Source organism: Pseudorca crassidens, chromosome 4, assembly GCF_039906515.1.
Source record: "Pseudorca crassidens isolate mPseCra1 chromosome 4, mPseCra1.hap1, whole genome shotgun sequence".
Lineage (NCBI taxonomy): Eukaryota > Metazoa > Chordata > Mammalia > Artiodactyla > Delphinidae > Pseudorca > Pseudorca crassidens.
Window position 1 is genome coordinate 10076557 of NC_090299.1, and position 20203 is coordinate 10096759.

Consider the following 20203-nt stretch of genomic DNA (forward strand, 5'->3'; position numbering starts at 1 on the left):
TGCTATAAATCAAATATTGAATCAAATGACAGTTTATATTCACCCTTCAAAAGAAACAACAATTTTGCCACTCCGTAAAATTAGTTCAGTTTTCTATGTAGAGTTGCATTTGGTTAGATACATCATTTATATTTGTGTATTTGTTTGCATATAGCAGTGGTTTTCAAGCAAAATTGTTGTCAGCATGAGCTGAGCACTTTCAATAGGAGAGGCACTCCAGATCCGGAAATCAAGAATATCAAAAGGATACCATATATTTTAAAGTATGAACATCAAAGTGTCTTCTCTAGGAATTAAGGAAACCTTTTCCAAAATTTAAATTTCACAAGAGAGTGTTCTGCACACTAAAAACAGCATGAATGAGACTGAGAATTTCTGCTCACATAGTGCTTATCTATACTGTTGGTTGGATACAGAGACCAAGCAGGTAAACAAAATAAATAAGATGGGTTTTGACTGTGATGCATTATGAACAAAAATTTTTAAAGAAATGATCTAGAAAGGAACTTGTGAATAGTATGTTAGAATTTTAGTGAAGTAAAGAAAGGCCTCCCAGAGGTGAATTTTTAACTAAGACTTGACTGACAAAAAAACTAAGACTTGACTGACTCGTGGAAAGAGCAGAGGGGGCAGCAAGGGAAAGCTTGAGGTTTTAAAAGCCACTGTAGTTGGTGCTCTGTGAATGAGAGGAGAGTGTTAGAAAATGCAGTCAGATAGGAGGTAAACAAAGGCTATATTATATAGACCCTTTATACTATTTAACAAACTGATTTTAATTTGGATGCAAGGGGAAACCAATGGAAGTTTTAAGTGGGGCTAGAAAAAAGGAGGTTTGGAAGGTAGTGATATAGTTCTAATTAAATTTCTAGAAGGCTAGTCTAGTGGCTCTATGAGGGTTATATTTAGTGAACAACAATGGAAGTAAGAGAAAAGTTAGTAGACTACTGTAGAAGTCTAGGAGTGAGTTAGGGTGGCAAAGAAGTGAACCAAAAGAATATACTTTGAATATAGAGCTGATAGATTGACTGTTGTATTGGATTTGAGATATGAAGAAAAATTAATAAGGAATGACTTGCAGGTATTTAACCTGGGAAACTGTGTGGACAATCGTTTCATTAACTGAGATGAGAAAGACTAAGATAGCAATAGGAGTTGGGAAAAATTTTCAAGACCTTGGTTTTGGACATATAAATTTGACCTGCATATTAAACAACTGAGTGAAAATTCTGAGTAGGAAGCTTGATAGACAAATCTGTAGGGAAACTTGGAGGGGTGCATTATCTCTGCTGTGTATCTACAACCTAACAGTGCCCGACCTGTTGTATATACTCAATGAATATTTGCTGAGTAAATAAATGAATGAAGAATCTACTGCCCTTACTCTTACTTTTTACTCTTCATGTAGTCTTCTAATTAGTTCATCATTTTTTCAGTATCTCCCAAGCTTATTCCACATGAGGAGGAATGATGACATAAACAGGAAATCTGAACATTTCGCATACTGAAAAGAAAACTCCTTAAATAGATTCTTAAATTGAAATATTTCATATAAATTGAAATAGCACTAATTCTTACCTACAATATGAAAATCTCTAGAATGACTAAGAAAATTTAAGTTCCTAATACTACACCTGATACGTCTTTGAGAGCTATTTATCATGATAGGCTCTGCCTATGAAGAACATATGTATTCTTTTTGTGTTCATTCATTCATTGATTTTTGAAAAATACTTATTGCATCTTTACCCTGTTGCATGCACTTTACTAGGCATTCAAGGGATTCCATGGGAGGATAATGCCTCTGCCTGTGCTGGGGTCTAGCCATGCTATAGAAGTCACAACCAGCGCTTTACATTCAATAAAGTCGCAATCATACAAAGTTTAATGGAAACATGAGGTAGGATGTTCTAGAGACTTCCTGGTTTGTTATATTTTACATGAAAGTAGTAACAGAGACTGAAAAAGGATAGTCCAGGCAAAAGAAACAGTGTACTATCTAATTGGCATATTATAGAAAAAAACTGTGACAATACTTAAAGATATACTGAAAAGGTCAGCAGCAAGGATAAGAGAAGAGGGTAAGAAATTAAAGACAGAGAAAAGGATAAAGAAGCCATTTGAATAATCTGAGTGAACTCCCTGATCTAAGGCAGTGACACTTTGAATAAAGAGGGGCTTCCAAATTTCAGACTTTGACATTTGGGGACAGATAACACCATTCACCTGGATGTGCTGAGGGAAAAATGGAAGAGAGACTGGGACATCCACACGGGATGTCTAGTAGGATGGGCAGATCTGGAGAAAGGTTGAAATTTAACCCATAGAGCATAGCTATATCAATGATAGTTTAAGATATGAATGTAGCTATGAAAAGCCAGCAAGAGTAAAGAGAGACTAACAGCAGAGGCAGAACCCAAGAAAAGAAAGTATACAGATAGAAGAGGAAGAGTATATATAAGAAACTGAGTGGTCATAGACAGAGATACACATATGGAAGTAACGGGATGCAGTGTCATGAAAGCCAAGAGAGGAGAGTATTTTGAGGAGAGGCAGCTCAATAATGCCAGATGACACAACTGTAAGTTAAAAAGCATAACATTTAAATACATTTTGATATAGTGATGCAAGATGAAGGAAAAGAATCCAGCAATTCTTCTGCCATCACGAACATTGGTCAGGATTTTGCCAGGAGAGTGTGCAGACTTTTGAACAATGTAATTCAAGAGAAAGCTCTTTGGGGAAGGTTTTAACGATAGTCAAAATAATTGAAAATTTGACACAGCTACAGAAGATTAGAGAAATTAGAGATCTTCAGTCTATAGAAAAGATGATTTAATATAGTTCTCCAAGCCATCCTTACTTATATGAAGGACGCTTACATGGAATGTCTCCTCTGGAACACACCACTGGGAGGTAAGACCAGAATAATATTTCACTGGGAAATGCTGTATTCTAATTTGGAAGAATAGAACAAGTCTGTGACTAATGAACAGAAACACATATTTGAATTTATTTGAAATGGGAAGGGGTAGGGAGAAGTTATAAAGATACACATTATGGTACTGAAGGGAATGGCAATGTCTAATTGAGGAAAAATAATGCCTTACTGAAGTACTCTGGAGGTTTCATAGTCAGAAAAATAAATATGCATGATTTTGTTTGCAGACTACCTGACTATATCTTTTTATGGAGACTAAACAGGTCTTGCTTCTAGTTAAAAGAGAGTAATACTATGTTACTGTTATATTTCCTCTAAATTTCAATTGTTGATGCAGTTTTGTGCTTCTAGAATGAGATGGTAAGCACAGTAAAACCTTGCTTTTCATCTTCCATTGCTTCTGAACCTGGAAGTAAGCATTAGAATAATTATTTAATATTTATTAGGTACTTTGACTTATATACTCTGGGAACATATGAAGATTGAAACTATAGCTGAGTAACAAAAGGAAGTATAAGCCTGCTGAATTACTTTTTTAATCCAGGAAAATAACATAAATCTAAATTATCCTGATAATTCCAAGCTTTATTATGCAATTTTTTGGGGGAGCCCATTAGTATGAAAATGGCAAAAAACAGTCTGCTTGGCTGTGTATAAAAACTATCTAGACCTTAAGTGGTAGAATAGAATATTTTAGGAATATGATTGATCTTCCATGACTAATGGTTTGTGATTTATTATTTTACCTCCCTTCCATAAAAATGGAATTTAGGAGAGTGACAGATAGTTAAAAGGAATTGAGGGTCTTTTTCCTGGCCAGATTTATGATGGACTTTACTATGCTTCCAAGGAGGAAAAGGATATCTTCAAGGATGGTCATCTTAGGCATAAATTTAGCCATTATTGATTATATTGTCCTCTAGTCGAAGTAACTAATCTTTCAGCTGATGGCAAATGGAAGTCAAATGTTCTGATTATTTCACTTTGAATTTTAAAAGGCACAGAGTCAAATTTAAACTTAGCCAGCTAAAATAAAATAATGGAAAAAGGTGTTGCCAGCTAATGAAACAAAAATAGAAATGTTTTCATTACTTCAAAAATAATAAAAATATATTTTAGTAAAGAAGAAATCAACACTCCATTTCCCAGCATTATTTTGGAAATAGATCATAGAATGATAATGTAAGACCAGATGGGAAACACAACAAGGAAAAATTAAACTTTCAAAATAATTCAGTATAAGGTACATGGGAACCTCGGAAATAACTCTGTGCTTTATAAACATTTATTAATTACACAAAAATGTACCACTTTTCATTAGTGTTAGATGGAAAAAAATTAAACCTAAAACCATATATATATATATATATATATATATATACTTTTTAAAAAAAAATTTTGGTCTTAAAGAAGTAAAACAGAAAATAGAAACCATTGAGTGGTTTTGTAGATCTTGTAAAGATAAATAAATCACAAAAAACTTTCTGAATGTTATAACACATAGTATGTAACTGAATATAAATCAACTGTAGCATATTATCAACTTTTCCACAAATAGCTTTTTATTATGACTATAAGAAAAATTACTGCTAGTATTTTCCTCACTGGGCCTTGTGCTTTGTATTTAAAAAGAATTCAAAAGAACAATTACAAAGAAAAACTTTGCCTTACTTGATGTGAAGTGTAACACTAGTTGCAATTTAGCATATCGCTTTAGAAAATAATAGAGTCAATCATTTCTTTTCGGGTCATATGATAAAAACTGCACACCACCTAAAATAGGGCTAATATATCATATACTCAATGTAACATTTGGTTAAATAGACCATTTACTCAAATCTCAGCACCCAATTTAAAAAATCAGAATCTATAATTTCTTAATCAAATACTACTAAACAAAGTTATTTGTGAATTTTTCACAGCTGTGAAATATCAAATATGATCGCAGCTCCACAGTTAAAAATAAACAGAATTTATGAAATTATTTTGATAATTGAGACCAACATACCAATATATTTTTCTTATGACTTCTTTTGCAAAAACAAAACAACATATGTAAGGAGGAATTATGAAATTGAGGCAGTTGACAATTAAAATAGGCCTTTGTGTTTTCAAATAATATGATTAACCTTAGAGAAATCTACGCTAAAAATGAAGACTACCAGTCATAAGATTTTGACCTATTACCATATGTTCCTGTGAATACAGTTTATGCTATTTATAAAAAAGGAAATCACTGAGCTCCTCAGTATATTTATATAAAGCTTTACCCTAAATTCACTCATGAAAAAAAACTTACTATTAGCCTAGAACGCTTCAAGGTGCTTAGAATAAAGAAATGCATAAAAAGTAGGTCCTCAACTTGAGTAATTGAGGATCCCACGCAGGAGATAGATGTTATAATCTTAGACTTTGTATGTCTGAATCCATCATCTACCATACTCCATCTTTCTCACTCCTATCAGGCTTCAGTAACCTACTTTTATTCCTCAGATACAAATACACAAAAGGCTTTCCCACTGGAGTTTCCCTGTGCCTGGGATGCCTGACATGACCAACTATTTCTCAACCTTAAGGTCTGCGGCATTCACTAATAGTTGCCTACTCAGCATGCCCGTTTCCTATCTTTTTTGCTCAATATTTTGTATAGAGGAAGAGATCATGTTTATTTCAAGCTAAGTATAACAGTAACAGTCTACAGTTTCTTAAACTCCTTTACTATTAGTGCATACATATTTCCCAGTTGTTGGCAATACAATATAAGCAAAAATTTGTTGTACACTTTTCTGGGAAACACATTGCTTCCCCCAAAATAAACAACAGATGTAACTACTCCTTACCTCTTTCTGCTTTGTACAGAGGTAGGATGAATGGAGAGGCATCGGGTGACCATGAGGCAACAAGCTTAAAGGAGAAAGCTAAGAAGCTAAGGATAACTAAGTCACGGTAGCAACAGCCTACTTCTAGAATTCTTGAATAAGAAAAAAAAACTATATTTAAACGCCATTACTGACTGGTACAAAGCCCCAGCTAAAGTTCTATGCTCAAACATAAGACTTATTCTTTAAAATTCCTTCTGCAACCAGTTATGTTAGAGTGCCTAAACCTTTTTTGTTTATTTCCAAGCATGTATATTAACATGTGATTTTCTTATTTATTTATTTGTTCACTTGTTTATTGTCTGGCTCCAATTCTGGGTGGAATGCCATCTCCACGAGGACAGAGAGTTTGTCCTTTTGTATACCTTGCACCTTTTGTACACTTAAACCTATCAGGGAGAACACAGAGCAAGTGATAACTGCCTCAATACAGGCGATAGAGGAGAAATTTTCAAAGTGTGTATGTAGGAAAAGTATTCCAGGCAAGAAAAATGAATATGGAATAAGACAAGGAGACATGAAGACATGGCAAAAAATCCTCCCTGAGTAGAGCACAGTATCCGGTGCGAAGTAGTATAAGATGAGGCTGAAAGGAGTGTTTTCACATTGGAAGGAGTTTATACTTCACCTTCTATACCATGCGGAACCTCTGATTAAACTAATAAAGCAAATAATGTGATGGTTATGTACTTCTGAAAGATAAGTTTCAGGCCTGGTATATTAGAAGGCAAAGAGATGAGTTTGGTAACCAGTAAAAAAAAAAAATTATTGCAGTGAGTTATGCAAAAAAGTGAAGGAAACTTCCATAGGTTAAATTGATTGGGATGGAAGAGGATAGACATATTAAAGAGATTTGGGTCTAGAATCTGTTTTAGTCATAAGTTATAAGAAAAAGTTAATTTTATACAGGTATTTCAGAACAAGGAAAACTTTTGGTATAACAGTAAAATTGATTTTATTCATCTTGATTAAAGGACCTACAAAAGAGTAAGGTATCACAGGTAATAATGATTACGAGGCAATAGTTAATCCTGGATTAGGAACTAAGATAAAGTGTCAGAAGAAGATACAAAAATTGAAGATACAAAAATATAGTTATTAGTTAAAAATTTATTAGTTATTAGTTAAAAAATCTATCCACCTTCATATAACTTCATAGTTATATGAAGGTGGATAGATACCTTTCAGACAGAGAATGCAGAGGAAGATAAAAAGAAGATCTAGGAGGGAACTTAGGGAAAACCCAATACTGAATAAAACAGGATTAAAAAAACATGAGATGTAGAAGTTATAAAGACCTAAGAAAATCAGAAAAGAAAAATTCTTCAGAATACAATTAAAAGAACGTGTAAGCATCTGGTGAGAAAATATTTTAAATGCCACCAAAATATCAAGTTAGAAAACAAAATCAAAGTGCATGCTGGATTTAGTAATTAAGATGTACGTATTCTTAGAGCAACAGAAAAATTTCTGTTAAGTATAATTTTTTTTCTACTGATCTGAGTACCCATAAACAATTTACTGCTTTTTAGAAGAACAGCAGGAAAAGAGGAAGGGTCCACACATTAGTTGGACATCTATCCACTCTGGTAAATGTGAGAGTACAGCCAAATGCAATTTAATTTAGGAGATCAGAAAATGTACTGTTTCCGGCACACACAGCTTCCGGAGTATATTATATCAACGCCTACAACACAAACTTAAATCAACAGCAGAACTGAATAGGACTACCTAGTGCAAAATAAATAGAAGACAACTTGTCAGTCATATAGCTCCATCAGGAACAATCCCCCTATTCTTTACATTTTCAGTCATTTAAAAAATCAAAAATGACAACTAATGGTGAATGTTACTGAGCTGGGAGCAGTGGCATGCATCATTATTTTAATATGAGAGAAAACATCCCTCTATTTAATGAGGGGTATTTCTAATTTAGAGTAACATGATAACAGCTGTTTTTGTACCTCCATATTCTACGCTCTTTTGTGCACAAATGATTTGACTCTGTCATGGGCATTTCTGACTTCTCTTGACTACTACCTATTTGGGCATCAGATGCAGTTCATCTCCACAACAAAATTCTCCAACATTCTGAGAAGAGCCTTCTTATTGTGTGTATCTATTGAATAATTGTGTTCTTTCCAGTTTCTTTAACTTTTGGCTATAATTTAAACTGCATATAGAAAATTGCACCTGTCATAATCATAGAGTTGCTGACAAATAAAGCACACCTGAATAACCAGCACCCAGATCAAGAAATGGAATTACCCCTAGCACTCCAGAATCCCTCCTGGTCCCCTTTCAGGTATTACAGAACAAAAGATAACCATGAACCTGAACTCTAACACAATATATTACTTGGCCTCTTTCGTTACTCTATAAATTGATGACCAATGTACTTGGCACTTTTTCATATGTTTACTGATTGGTTATTTGGATTTCTTCTTCTATTAAGTGTCTGCTGAAACCTTTTGCCCATATTTCCAGTGGATTTATGTCTTTTTACTATTAGTTTGTAAGAGTTCTTTATTTATTTTGGATAAAAATCCTTTATTTGGATCCATGTACTGTGAAATCATCTTCCTTCTGTAGGTTGCTTTTTCGGACGCACAGGCTCAGCGGCCATGGCTCACGGGCCCAGCCGCTCCGCGGCATGTGGGATCTTCCCGGACCGGGGCACGAAACCGCGTCCCCTGCATCGGCAGGCGGACTCTCAACCACTGCGCCACGAGGGAAGCCCAGAAGTTATTATTTTTAATGCAGCACAAATTATTATTTTCACTTATCATTAGCTATGTCTAAGAAATCCTATCTACTCCAAAGTCACAAAGATACTGCATGATATTTTCTTCTAAATTATGCAATCTACAATTGAGTTTTGTGTGTGATGTGAGGCAGGAGTGTATCCAGTTGACTCTACTTGTTTCAGTTTTTCCTTATGCAACATAAATGGATAGATTTTTAAAGCTGTGTATTATACAACTCATTACTTTAAAGTACCAATCTTAAATCCTTGGAACTTTCTTACAATTTTAACAAGCAAAATAATGTTGCTATAAAAGAAGATCCCTGCCATACTGAAACCTACTACAGAGAGTTAATTACAATAGAACACAGAAGATCACAAATTAAATCTGCACCCTCATTGTAAAGATCTAGGAAAGGGATACTTACACAGAAAACACTGAGCTCTGAAGGAAAGGAGTGAACAGAGACACACAGGCTGGAAGGCAGAGTAGAGAGATTTATAAAAGAGATGTATTTAGTGGAGGTTTTCAAAAGAAATCAGTCACACTATGTAATATTAAACATTCTGCTCTGTTTCCCCACCTAAAAATCTTTAGTAAATTTCTAACAATGTCCACTAAATAAAGAGTATTAATTTGAAAATACATCAAGTTATTAATCAATGTGGCAGCTCTGTTTCTCTTTCAAATCCTTGTACATATTAGAAGTGATGTCACTTAAGGTGGCCTTGTAATATATATCTCATCATGTTGTTTGCCAAGGATGTGTAGTCTGGTACAATGTCTGAAAACTTAAAGAAATTTGGTGAATATGAAATGACAAATATAATATGAGGAGCAGATTTGCATAAGAGAATTTTAGCAGGCTCTCTTGTTGAACACATAATTTGGACTACAACTCATTAGATGCCCCAGGATATTTTTATAGTAAATAATAAAAGATATCAAGTTGTACTGTTTCATGTGTATGAGTGAAATAATGTTGATGGTTTAAATTATTTGTAATACACAAACACATGAAAGAGAACTACATTCTCAAAAAAAAAAAAAAGTCTCTGAACAACCACAGTTAACTATTAAAGGAATCAACAAATTTATCATTATTAGAGGTTTCTTTTAGATTTTAAGTATGTAGATCAATTACCACTGATGCTTAACTTGCTTTGATGGGAAAATGAGGTCAGCATTCGTTACCTATATAATTTAATAATAAACTTCATTATGCTACTCATATTTTGCTCCATTTTAGACTTGATTTCAAACTCAAAGGATGGTTTGTCTACTATGGAGCTCACAGCAAAACTCAAACCAGAGAATATGCTCAAGAAACATATATTCCCAGCTTTTAGGAAATAATAGGTAATAAGCACACTATCCCTCTCTATACAGAGGAGAGGTTCTTTTTTAGTGGCCTTATGCTAACAGGTATCTTGTAAACACAAAAAGATGTGTTTGCTTGTTGATACAGAAGTCAATAGTTTACAGAGGTTTCTGCTTACTAAAGTTTTTCCTATCCAAAATAACAGTGGCTTCCTCATCATGGCCATTTCCTGACTACGGCAGTGTTGTGTTGATACACCTACTGAACATAGACAAGACAATAGTTCCCTTAGAAAGTTGGTCCTGCCGCATAGCTTTGAAAAGGGTTCCGAGATCTCTCTTTTCTTAACCCTGTCCAGGATTGTGTGAGAGATTTAATAATCTGTAATAAATTCCTTTCTGCTTAACATAGCTGGAGGGAATTTTTTTCTTTGTAATTTGACCAATAGTATGTGTTGTAAGAAAGAAATATAATGGAAATTGTTTAATACAGTAATTGGGAGATAATCAGTGTTCAACAAATGTTAGTGAGTATCACAGTTATTGAGAATTCCTCAAACATGTATGAGGTATGAGAACTAAATTACTGCCTGTCATATCAGTAAACAAAGGATGTCAGAGCCATCAGCCATCACATTGCAGATGCCCTGACAGTGAGCCCTGAGGGAACTCAGGAAGGAAACAAGGAATGCCCACAGTCTACCAGTCATCAGACTACAGTCACCCCTGGTGGTGCAGCCTGAGGAAACTCAGGATGAGAAAACACAGGATACTGGCCCCAGAGAGCTGAGGTACACATCAAAAGAATGATTTCAGTGAGCCCAGACTCTTGCATCTTCCCATACCTAGAAAAGTGCTAACTTCCTTAACTTGAGGTATCTGGTTTTCTTTTATTAATAGTAATCTTTTAATGTTCTGACTACCTGATTCTGTTGCAAATACTCCTCTATATCCTGGCCTCCTCCTTTCCTGTTTGTAGCAGTCTCTCAGAGTTAAGATACTGTCTCCAAGGCTTGAAGTCCTAAGAATGTCTGTCGACTAAAACACAACTCTCAACTTTTAGGCTGTGCTTTTTTTTTTTTTTTTTTTTTCAGTCAACAGGTATAAACTAAGCAATTATATGAAGAACCTAGGGGCAGGACAGGAATAAAGATGCAGACCTAGAGAACGGACTTGAGGACACGGGGAGAGGGAAGGAAGGATAAGCTGGGACGAAGTGAGAGAGTGGCATGGACGTACATACACTACCAAATGTAAAACGGATAGCTACTGGGAAACAGCCACATAGCACAGGGAGATCAGCTCAGTGCTTTGTGACCACCTAGAGGGGTGGGAGGGAGACGCAAGAGGGAAGAGATATGGGGATATATGTATATGTATAGCTGATTCACTTTGTTGTAAAGCAGAAATTAACACACCTTGTAAAGCAATTATACTCCAATAAAGATGTTAAAAAAAAAGAAAGGCAACTATAGATGAAACACTTCTGAGCAAAGTTAAACGGCAAGTAAATTCCTAGGAATTTTAGATTACCTCTGCCTATCTTTCACAATTTCTCCTTATGATATATTGCAATTTACTTTAATCTGGGGATGGGGACCTCATCCTTACCTTCCTAGCTGAAGATTCTGACGCCCTTCTGCCTCAGTTACAGTTCAGGGACTGTATCAAACTCCTCTGTGCGGTATCGCTTCCCGTGTAGAACAACATGGTGGCTGCGCATGCGCGGCCTGGGGGGGCGGAGCTCTGCTGCGGGCGGGCGCTTAGAAGCTGCTGCGACCAGGAAGTCCCGAGAGCCTGCAGGCGCAACTTGAAAGGGGCGAACCCGGCTTGGAGCTTGACCTCAGCCTCTCTCACAATCGGAGCTCGGTCATCGGGTTGCTCTGGGGGAAAGCACTGCTAGCTCAAGAGGGCCGGAAGCCCGTGCCTGCACCGGCAACACCACGTCCACAAGCTGGTAGAGGACACGAAACACCAGCCCAGAGATAACTTGCAGCTCATCCTCACGCAGCCAGTGGAGGAGGTGACCTGGTCTCAGTGAAAAGAATCTGTGGGCGGTAATTGACTACTTCCTCAAGGACTGGCTGTATATGCATCTCCTGAAAACGAGAAGCCGTTTCAAGAGGAGAACTTGCTGAGACAAGAAGGAAGACCAGAGAAGATCCAGACCAAGGCAGGTGAGGCGACAGTGAGATTTCTGAAACGATGTCACCTGGACGAGGGAATGAAGAACAGTGTCAAAATGGGAGCTAGGGTTTCCCAGGTGGCGCAGTGGTTGGGAGTCCGCCTGCCGATGCGGGGGACACGGGTTCGTGCCCCGGTCTGGGAGGATCCCACATGCCGCGGAGCGGCTGGGCCCGTGAGCCATGGCCGCTGAGTCTGCGCATCCGGAGCCTGTGCTCCGCGACGGGAGAGGCCACGGCAGTGAGAGGCCCGCGTATCGCAAAAAAAAAAAAAAAAAAAAGGGAGCTAAACCCTGAAATGGTTGCTGGCCACTTCCTCAGAAATCTTGGTGTTGTGGTCACCCCACATGCGTTAAAGTTACCAGGAAAGCCCATCGCACAGAGGGGCGAATACTGGTGTGAGGTGACGGTTGTGGACAAAAAGTTAATCAGTTGATCTAAGAAAGAATTGGAAAATTTCATTCAAGCCAAATTTGAGGATTATAACCTGGGAAGAGCATCTCAGAAAGTTATGAGAACTAACTATTCTGCCAGTTAGAAATCAAGGCACAGTTACATAAGTTTTTTGAGACAGAGGGCTGAACATCAAATGATGTATTGACAATTTACATAATCCAGATCTAAGTGGCATCTTGGTGGGTCATGTGACCCTTTATAAGATCAAGAAGGAATGTTATCTTTTAAGGAGTTGTCTTGTTGGTGCTAGAAGAATGTTGCTCTCTTTGGTTGAGCAGGTATTCCTGACCATGGGGGAGGTTTGGTCAATTCATAATACAGATACACGATGCACAGTGGAGGGTGAAGGGAGGTCAAAGGGCAGAGAAGAAATTTTATATTTATAACTTTCTTGTCACCATAAAATATGAATTTTATTTCACACTGTAAATGGGCTTGGCACTGTGAGGGTACCTGTGTCTGTGGTGAACTTTGAGAGGCCTAAGACCAAAATATATAAGTACTGGTTAGCCAAGGGAATGGCCCCCACCAACTCGCAGACTATCTGAACCTATTCTCCCTTAAAAATAGCAAAGCAGAATTCGAGGAGCAGTGGAGCAAAGGTGGTCCAGCACCATAGTATCACTCCCAGCTCTGACCCAGTATGGAATTTTAGAGACCATTGGAAGACAGCAGAGTAGACTGTATATACATATTGAATTGTCCCTATTTGCCATCTTCATCTTCAACAGTTATCACATCTGGCCTTGTTGGGGCAGTCCTGCTCCAGAAATACCCGGCTGTAATTTTGATAAATTGAGTATTAATAGACCAAAAGAGTCTACATCCTATTTAGCCTCTTCCTCCATTAGAATTCATTGGAGTAAATGGTAGAGCTAGCTCATTCTCATCATCCAAACTGAATGTTTGTACCTCAAGAAAAAAGGAAGAGGTGCGGGGCTTCCCTAATGGCACAGTGGTTGAGAGTCCGCCTGCCGATGCAGGGGACACGGGTTCGTGCCCTGGTCCGGGAAGATCCCACATGCCGTGGAGAGGCTAGGCCCGTGAGCCATGGCCGCTGAGCCTGCGCGTCCGGAGCCTGTGCTCTGCAGCGGGAGAGGCCACAACAGTGAGAGGCCCGCGTACCGCAAAAAAAAAAAAAAAAAAATGAAGCGGTGTGTTCTTTAAAAAAAAAAAAAAAGTTTATTTATGATCACTGGCTTTTAAACAGAGTATTGAACATATGATATACTTGATAATTGAATAAAGGATAAAACTTCTCTTTGGATGTACTCCAAGCTTACTTATCTAAGTATTGATTTCAAGGCAAAGGATGTTATTCTGCTCCATCTGGTATAAAGAGAGAGTAAAATCTTCAGACCAGATGAAGACAATTCAGTCTTTGTCGGTTTACATCATAGTATTTTTCAAAATTATGGAAAACTTGTGTGCAATAGAAACATAGAATATGAGGTTCTGAGCCGTCAGAACTTACTCACCATTGCGTCCAATGATCTTAGCTTAGGGCCTGGTATGGTGACTTGCTTAAAAATCACCATCCTGTCATCAACATCCTAGAAACAATAAAAACTCTACCAGTTATTGTCACTTTATAGTTTGTGTATTTAACAAGGCTTGGAGAAAGGTATAAAAAACCCAAATTTACCCATGGGGCCTCTGAGGCTGAGAGATTATCCAAGGTTACAAAGTTAGAAAGTGACAAAGTCAAAGCCAAACATTAAACACAGGTTTGTTTAAGAAATCTCAAGTTATGAATAACAGGAAGCCCCTTTAGTGTGAAATATTGTTTTTACTATGGCATTCTAGAGATGTTGCTACTATTTGCCTTTCCCAACTATCATTTTAATCAACAACACAATGGGGATTTACTGATCCTTATGCTTCTACAACTAAAGCTATTGTGTCTGTTCAAGTTTCTCCTCTGTTTTACGGAAAGAAGACATCCCGTAGGAGTTTCCTACTTGAAGCCAATTTTCTCTCTGTGATTTAAATTAAATAATTAAATAATTGTATTTAGAAAAAAAAAAAAGACACTGTAGTAAGAAGTGGAGGAATGCCAGGAAAAAAACCCACACAAATATTTAATACATTTTTATTTTAATATATAACAAAAATAGTGAACTTTTTTGATAGCTATTACATGTATGTACAATTTTCTCTATAGGATATGTGAATTATTCAAAGAATTCACAACATTTCATTAAGGGCAATTAAGTCACACTATGAAGACTTAACTTGAAAAGTTATCCAGATATCCCTTCTGTTCTCAAATCAATTTGTCTCTGCTTCTATAGAATTCCAGGAGAAATACTACATTACTTCTCTGATTAATACAGAACATCAATCTAAATTGAGTAGCTTCATTCATAAAACCTTTCGATTTATATTTATACTAAGTACACTAATTTATTAAACTAAGTATACTAAATGCTGGGCATGTTGCTAAACTCCTGGGATGAAAAAAGTGAGTTATTTATAGTTTCTGATATTGATAACACTGCTGTCAAACTAAACCCTGAAAATAGAAAAATCCTTCCCAAGTAATTTAGCTGAACTTGGACGAAGAACTCAAAATGCCTTCTATTTCAATATTCTGAAAAGTTTAGGCTTTAATTTGATGACAGTATATAGATAAGATGGGAACTGGTATATTCAGCAAAAAAAAAAAAAAAAAAAGAAACTATCCTATAGCAATTTAAAATTCCTCTATGGTTGTTATATTAAATTGTTCATTTGTCAACCTATTGGTTTAATATGTAGGCATTATTACATCAACAAAATAAAGTGAAGTGGTCTCCACCAAAACATTTATAAAGAGCCTACAGATTATTACTGACAAATTATAATAGAGATAATCTACTTATACATAACTTAGTTTCATTTGTCTTCTCTAATCTCTACTTAAACTCATCTCTATGAATAAGTCTTCTCGAATAAACTACACAGACTTCACTGCATAAGCTCTTACCTCGTACGCATATCTTAGACAATGCTTGCAATCCTGTCCTCATTGCTAAGCATTTTGTATACGATTCTCAGATATCTCTGGGTTATAAACGCCAGGGAGGCAAAAGTCATTCTGTGATTCATTTTCAAATCGCTTCTAGAAGAAATGGAGGGTCAAGTAAGATCCCGCGTGGCACACATGGCACTGCCAAAAAAAAAGAAAGAAAGAAAGAAGTGTAGACATCCATGTATAGAAGTCAAAGATGTCAGAGAAAAATCAGCAGTTTGTGTCATTGAGGAGTAAAGGATGAACAGGTGTTCTCCAAACAAAAAAGTGACTGAGGAGGTTCCACACAAAATGAATACCAAGTACAAGGTGCAAAGGGGTTGAGAGAGGGTTGTTCAAGGGGAAATACAATTCAGGGTTCCTAGACTGAAAAATATGAGGCAGACTTGGGAAGAAGGAAGGTTACATTCATTGGTCAGAGTATGAACGGAAGTTGTTTGTATTTTATCCAGTAAAACAGTGGTGTTTAAATATTCTTTAGCTGTGAAAGTATTTTAAAATATCATTTGGCATCTTAGCTATAAAACAGATACACGTGGAACACCAGTGGTTGCAATGGTGAGCCAAATATCCAAAAAGCTTGTTGTCTATCCTTCTATCACAACCCCCTCGCCCAGTGCACGTGGCTCTATCCTCTAAGTTTAAGGAAATGGTGTTGAGATAGTGGCTTTATGTTCATGCAAATAAGGCCTTCAGTAAGAGGAGGCCTTGGCTCATAATGAGTTGGAAGTGAAGTCTGAAAGCCTCTTAAAGAGCGAGCAGAAGAGCTAGAAGCCAAGGATACTCAGAGATTGAATTATGCATGGTGCTAGCTTTAGAAAATACCTGTGGCAGAAAGCACCTGTAGCACCCAGGACAAGTTCTGTAGGGTCCGAGGTGAGACTTTAATTTTCAGATATATTGAGTTTTAGGGTTTGTCCTTAGAACCGTGAGGATTTGAGGTAAAGGTACACCTTGGTGGTTGAGTTGAGGTATACTGAGACAAAGTGAGAGACTATACATGTAAATGAATCTAGATGTGGAAGGATATAGTTTTAAGTTAGGAAAGTTTGAACATGTATATATACTGAGGGAAAAAACACTGGAGAGGAAGGCAAAGAGATGATTGATGGAGCAAGATGTCCAAGGAAGCAGACAGAAAGAAACAGGGTTAAAAACATTGGTGACTAGATCAGTCTTGGAATTAAAGAATTTGTTTTCTCATTTGGATCTTTGACCAGACCAATGCATAGACCTCTCTGTTACCGCCATCGTTGTCCTTTTCTCTTAAAGCAGCATGGGTTGACATGCTATGGCTTGTAATCACAACGGTCCTGATTAATACAAACGGTGACGTAAATTTTCCTTTTAAGATGAAAGGATGGGTGCCAATAACGTTGAGATTATGAGGCTCTTAGAGAAGTTATAAGGTCTTTTCTGATGCCTAAACTATTTCTCTGAACTTGGAAGCAAGATCATACACTAAAAGGTGTGAGTGGGGCAGGCCTGGATCTCAGGCTTGAGGACAGTAGTTATATTTTAACATTTGAAAAGGAAAGGAATGGAAAATAGAATGTAATAAGATTGCAGAGCAATATTTAGTCTATGTGATAAATGATTTGATGAAATTTAACGAACTATGGAAGACAATGTCAGTCAGATTTTTTGAATTTACTGAAAAACATTTCTCAGAAAAAACATCTTTTCTTAAATCTAGTTTTATGTTCACTTTTTTATCCCTTGTCTCTTGAATTGGGAATGTATGCATACTTAATCTGCATGAACTATTCGAACTTGAAAAAATAGTTACATGATCTGTTATTACTGATAATTGTATACATCAAATATTAATCATGTAAATCATGTTAGAAACGCTTCGTATTAGAAAGGGAAAAAAAATCATTCCCTCTAATGCTTACATTAATTCCCCTCTCTCCCTCAAGGTGTGTTTTCAGTCCCTTTTTAATTAAGAATAAATAATGAATATAATTTATCTGTATCTTAAAGAGACCCTATTGGCCTTGATTGAATGCAAATCAATTACTAATAATCTGTTTTTAAACAAAGAGCATTGTTTTTCACATCATTTCTGAAGGATAATAGATATACTTTTAGATCATTTGGTGAAATGTCTATAGATTATATGTGTATGTGTGTGTGTATATATATATATGTGTGTGTGTATATATATATATATATATATACCATGTAAAGATACATAAATATAGGTGTATCCATATTTATATATTTGTGTATGTATATGCACACACATCCACTCAACATATTTTCTGTGTAAATATGGTATGTGGATGTCTATATTCTAAACACAACTTTGTAAAAACATGTTTTTTTTTAAATTTTACTTTCTGATCTCATAAATCAGGAAAGTTCAAACATGTTAATGTGTGAAACAAAAATAAATTCTATACCTGTATTCATTGTACTTCTGTGTAAAAGAAAGTATACCCCTAAACAATTTTCTAGAACAGTCATATCAACAGTCATATCAATTAAAAGTGTTTTATCCATATATGAAGAAAGAGAAATAAAAAGCACTTAGTTTTATTTTCATTGGTGCTATTCAAAAGATATGGCTGAAGAAACTTACTGTTCAACAGCCACCAACTTACAAATAATTCCTTTACTTAAGATGAACTTTTAAAACATGGCACTTTTTTTATAGATATAATGTCATAAATGCATTCCCAGTTTCCCTGTATACCACATAAAGACAGTTTATTCTACAAGTGGTTGAAATGGTGTATGTTGATAATAGAAAATAATTTTATGAAAGTCAATATTGTTACAAATAGAACACTCAGCTAAAGCTTCTCCGTGTGAATATTCAAGGCATAGTTGGACAAACTTCAAATATGGCATTCATCCATTGACATAACTAATACAAATCTGCACTATCATTTGATGTGAGGAGGAGATGGGTACACCAGTGACGATAAGCAGTATTTTTCTGAAAAAGTAAAACGTGTGTGAAAAATGGGTTTTTAAATGTGCTTCACCATTGTCATAATTATCGTCATTTTGGATTCTCTTCTACCGTTAAATACTCTTAAACTGATAAACCATTTGTATTTTCTTCGTGTAGACTTAACAATCCATCTCCTTCTTTCAATAGTCTTCTCTAAAAAGTCTTCCAATAGAAAAAATCACTGACATCATTAAGTCCATGATAAGTGGTCTGATTAACTTTAACTTCTAGAAGTTAAATCATTGCTACAAGTATGGCAATGAGAACCAAGAAATATGTTTTTCAAATGTTATTGAAAGTTACTATTTAGAGGGACTTATTTAATGCTCCAACAGTCAGTGTTTGCCCCATCACCAATGACCTAGTGAGTGATTTGGCCAAAATTAGAACCCACGTACATGGATTTCAAAGCCCATGTCACCATTTTAATTATTACTCATCTGTCAGGCATGCAATTCTTTTAAGGTATTGCCCAAGGGTTTGCTTTTCTTAAGGTGAAGATTCAATAGGACAGTCTCTTTATTCCTAGCAGTATACAAATGAGATCTTAGAGCTCTGTTGGCAAACTTCCGGAACAAGAAGTATATAGAATCCGGAACAAGAAGTAGCACAAGTTGCCTTGTAATGGTTCTTCTCACTTCTTCTATAATCCATCTAAACATATATAACATACTACAATAAAAAGTAATATGGATCTTATACTTATTGTATGTTATGTTTAATAATATAAATTTCATATGAATTGAAGCATGGAATGTGCCAACAATCCAGTGTGGAAAGTTAAATCATTAGCTGCATATTGCAAAGAAGAAAGTCATAGTACAGATTAGTTAAGTGATTTTTCAAAAAATCACACAGATTTAAAGTATTATAAAATGGATTTTACCCCAGACCATCTAATTTCATAACCTGATTTGACATGTGTATAAAAGGCACTGCCTGTGGATTTCTGCTACTAGTTTGCTATACGACTTTAATTCACACTCCTCAGGGCTTAATTTTCCTCATCTGCAAAATATGTAACATGGTAAATCAACATTTCCCAAAGTACGTGCCTCTAAACTCTCCTTTTGAAATACTAATTTTGTGGAAAAAAAAGATATTCATAGTCAATGGTTAGGAATACTAGGCTGAATGTCCATTTGAAAATGAAGATTCCTATACTTCTCCCTTTTCCCCCACCCTCAATCTAAGTGAGGGTTCATGGAACGTAATTTAGTAATTTTAGATAAGGGGATCTCAAATCCTATTTTACTCCAATGTACTCTACTGTACACTATTCTATATTATTTTATTTATTTTCAATATTGTGACCATCCAGTCCCTATCTCATTTTACACACGCACACATATACACCCACACATATTTAATGTAGTGTGAGATATACTATTACAGCTTGAAGATGTAAGAAAAAGCATACAACCTACAAGTTAAATCTTAAAGTCTTTTTATCATTTCTGATGCTCGGACCATAAGCTTTGTTTAAACCACAAGGCTTTGTGGTTTAAATGTGAGAGGAATTTATAGTTTCTCTTTAAAATTCAGTATGTAATAGATCTATTTTGTACATTTCTAATGAAACATTATTTGCTTAATTGCTTCATTTTATTTTATCTTTTCCCCATACTATTTAAGGTAGTTAACAGCAGGGGTCCTTCAGGCAGCCGTTATCTCCCAGCTCCAACACTCCCTAGCCTTATAA

General features: G+C 35.9%; 1 pseudogene; it reads left to right on the forward strand.

Moving 5' to 3' along the window:
- LOC137224146 (large ribosomal subunit protein bL9m-like) overlaps window positions 1–13071 on the forward strand; it is a 35671-nt pseudogene extending 22600 nt beyond the window's left edge.
- Window positions 13072–20203: the final 7132 nt, after the last annotated feature.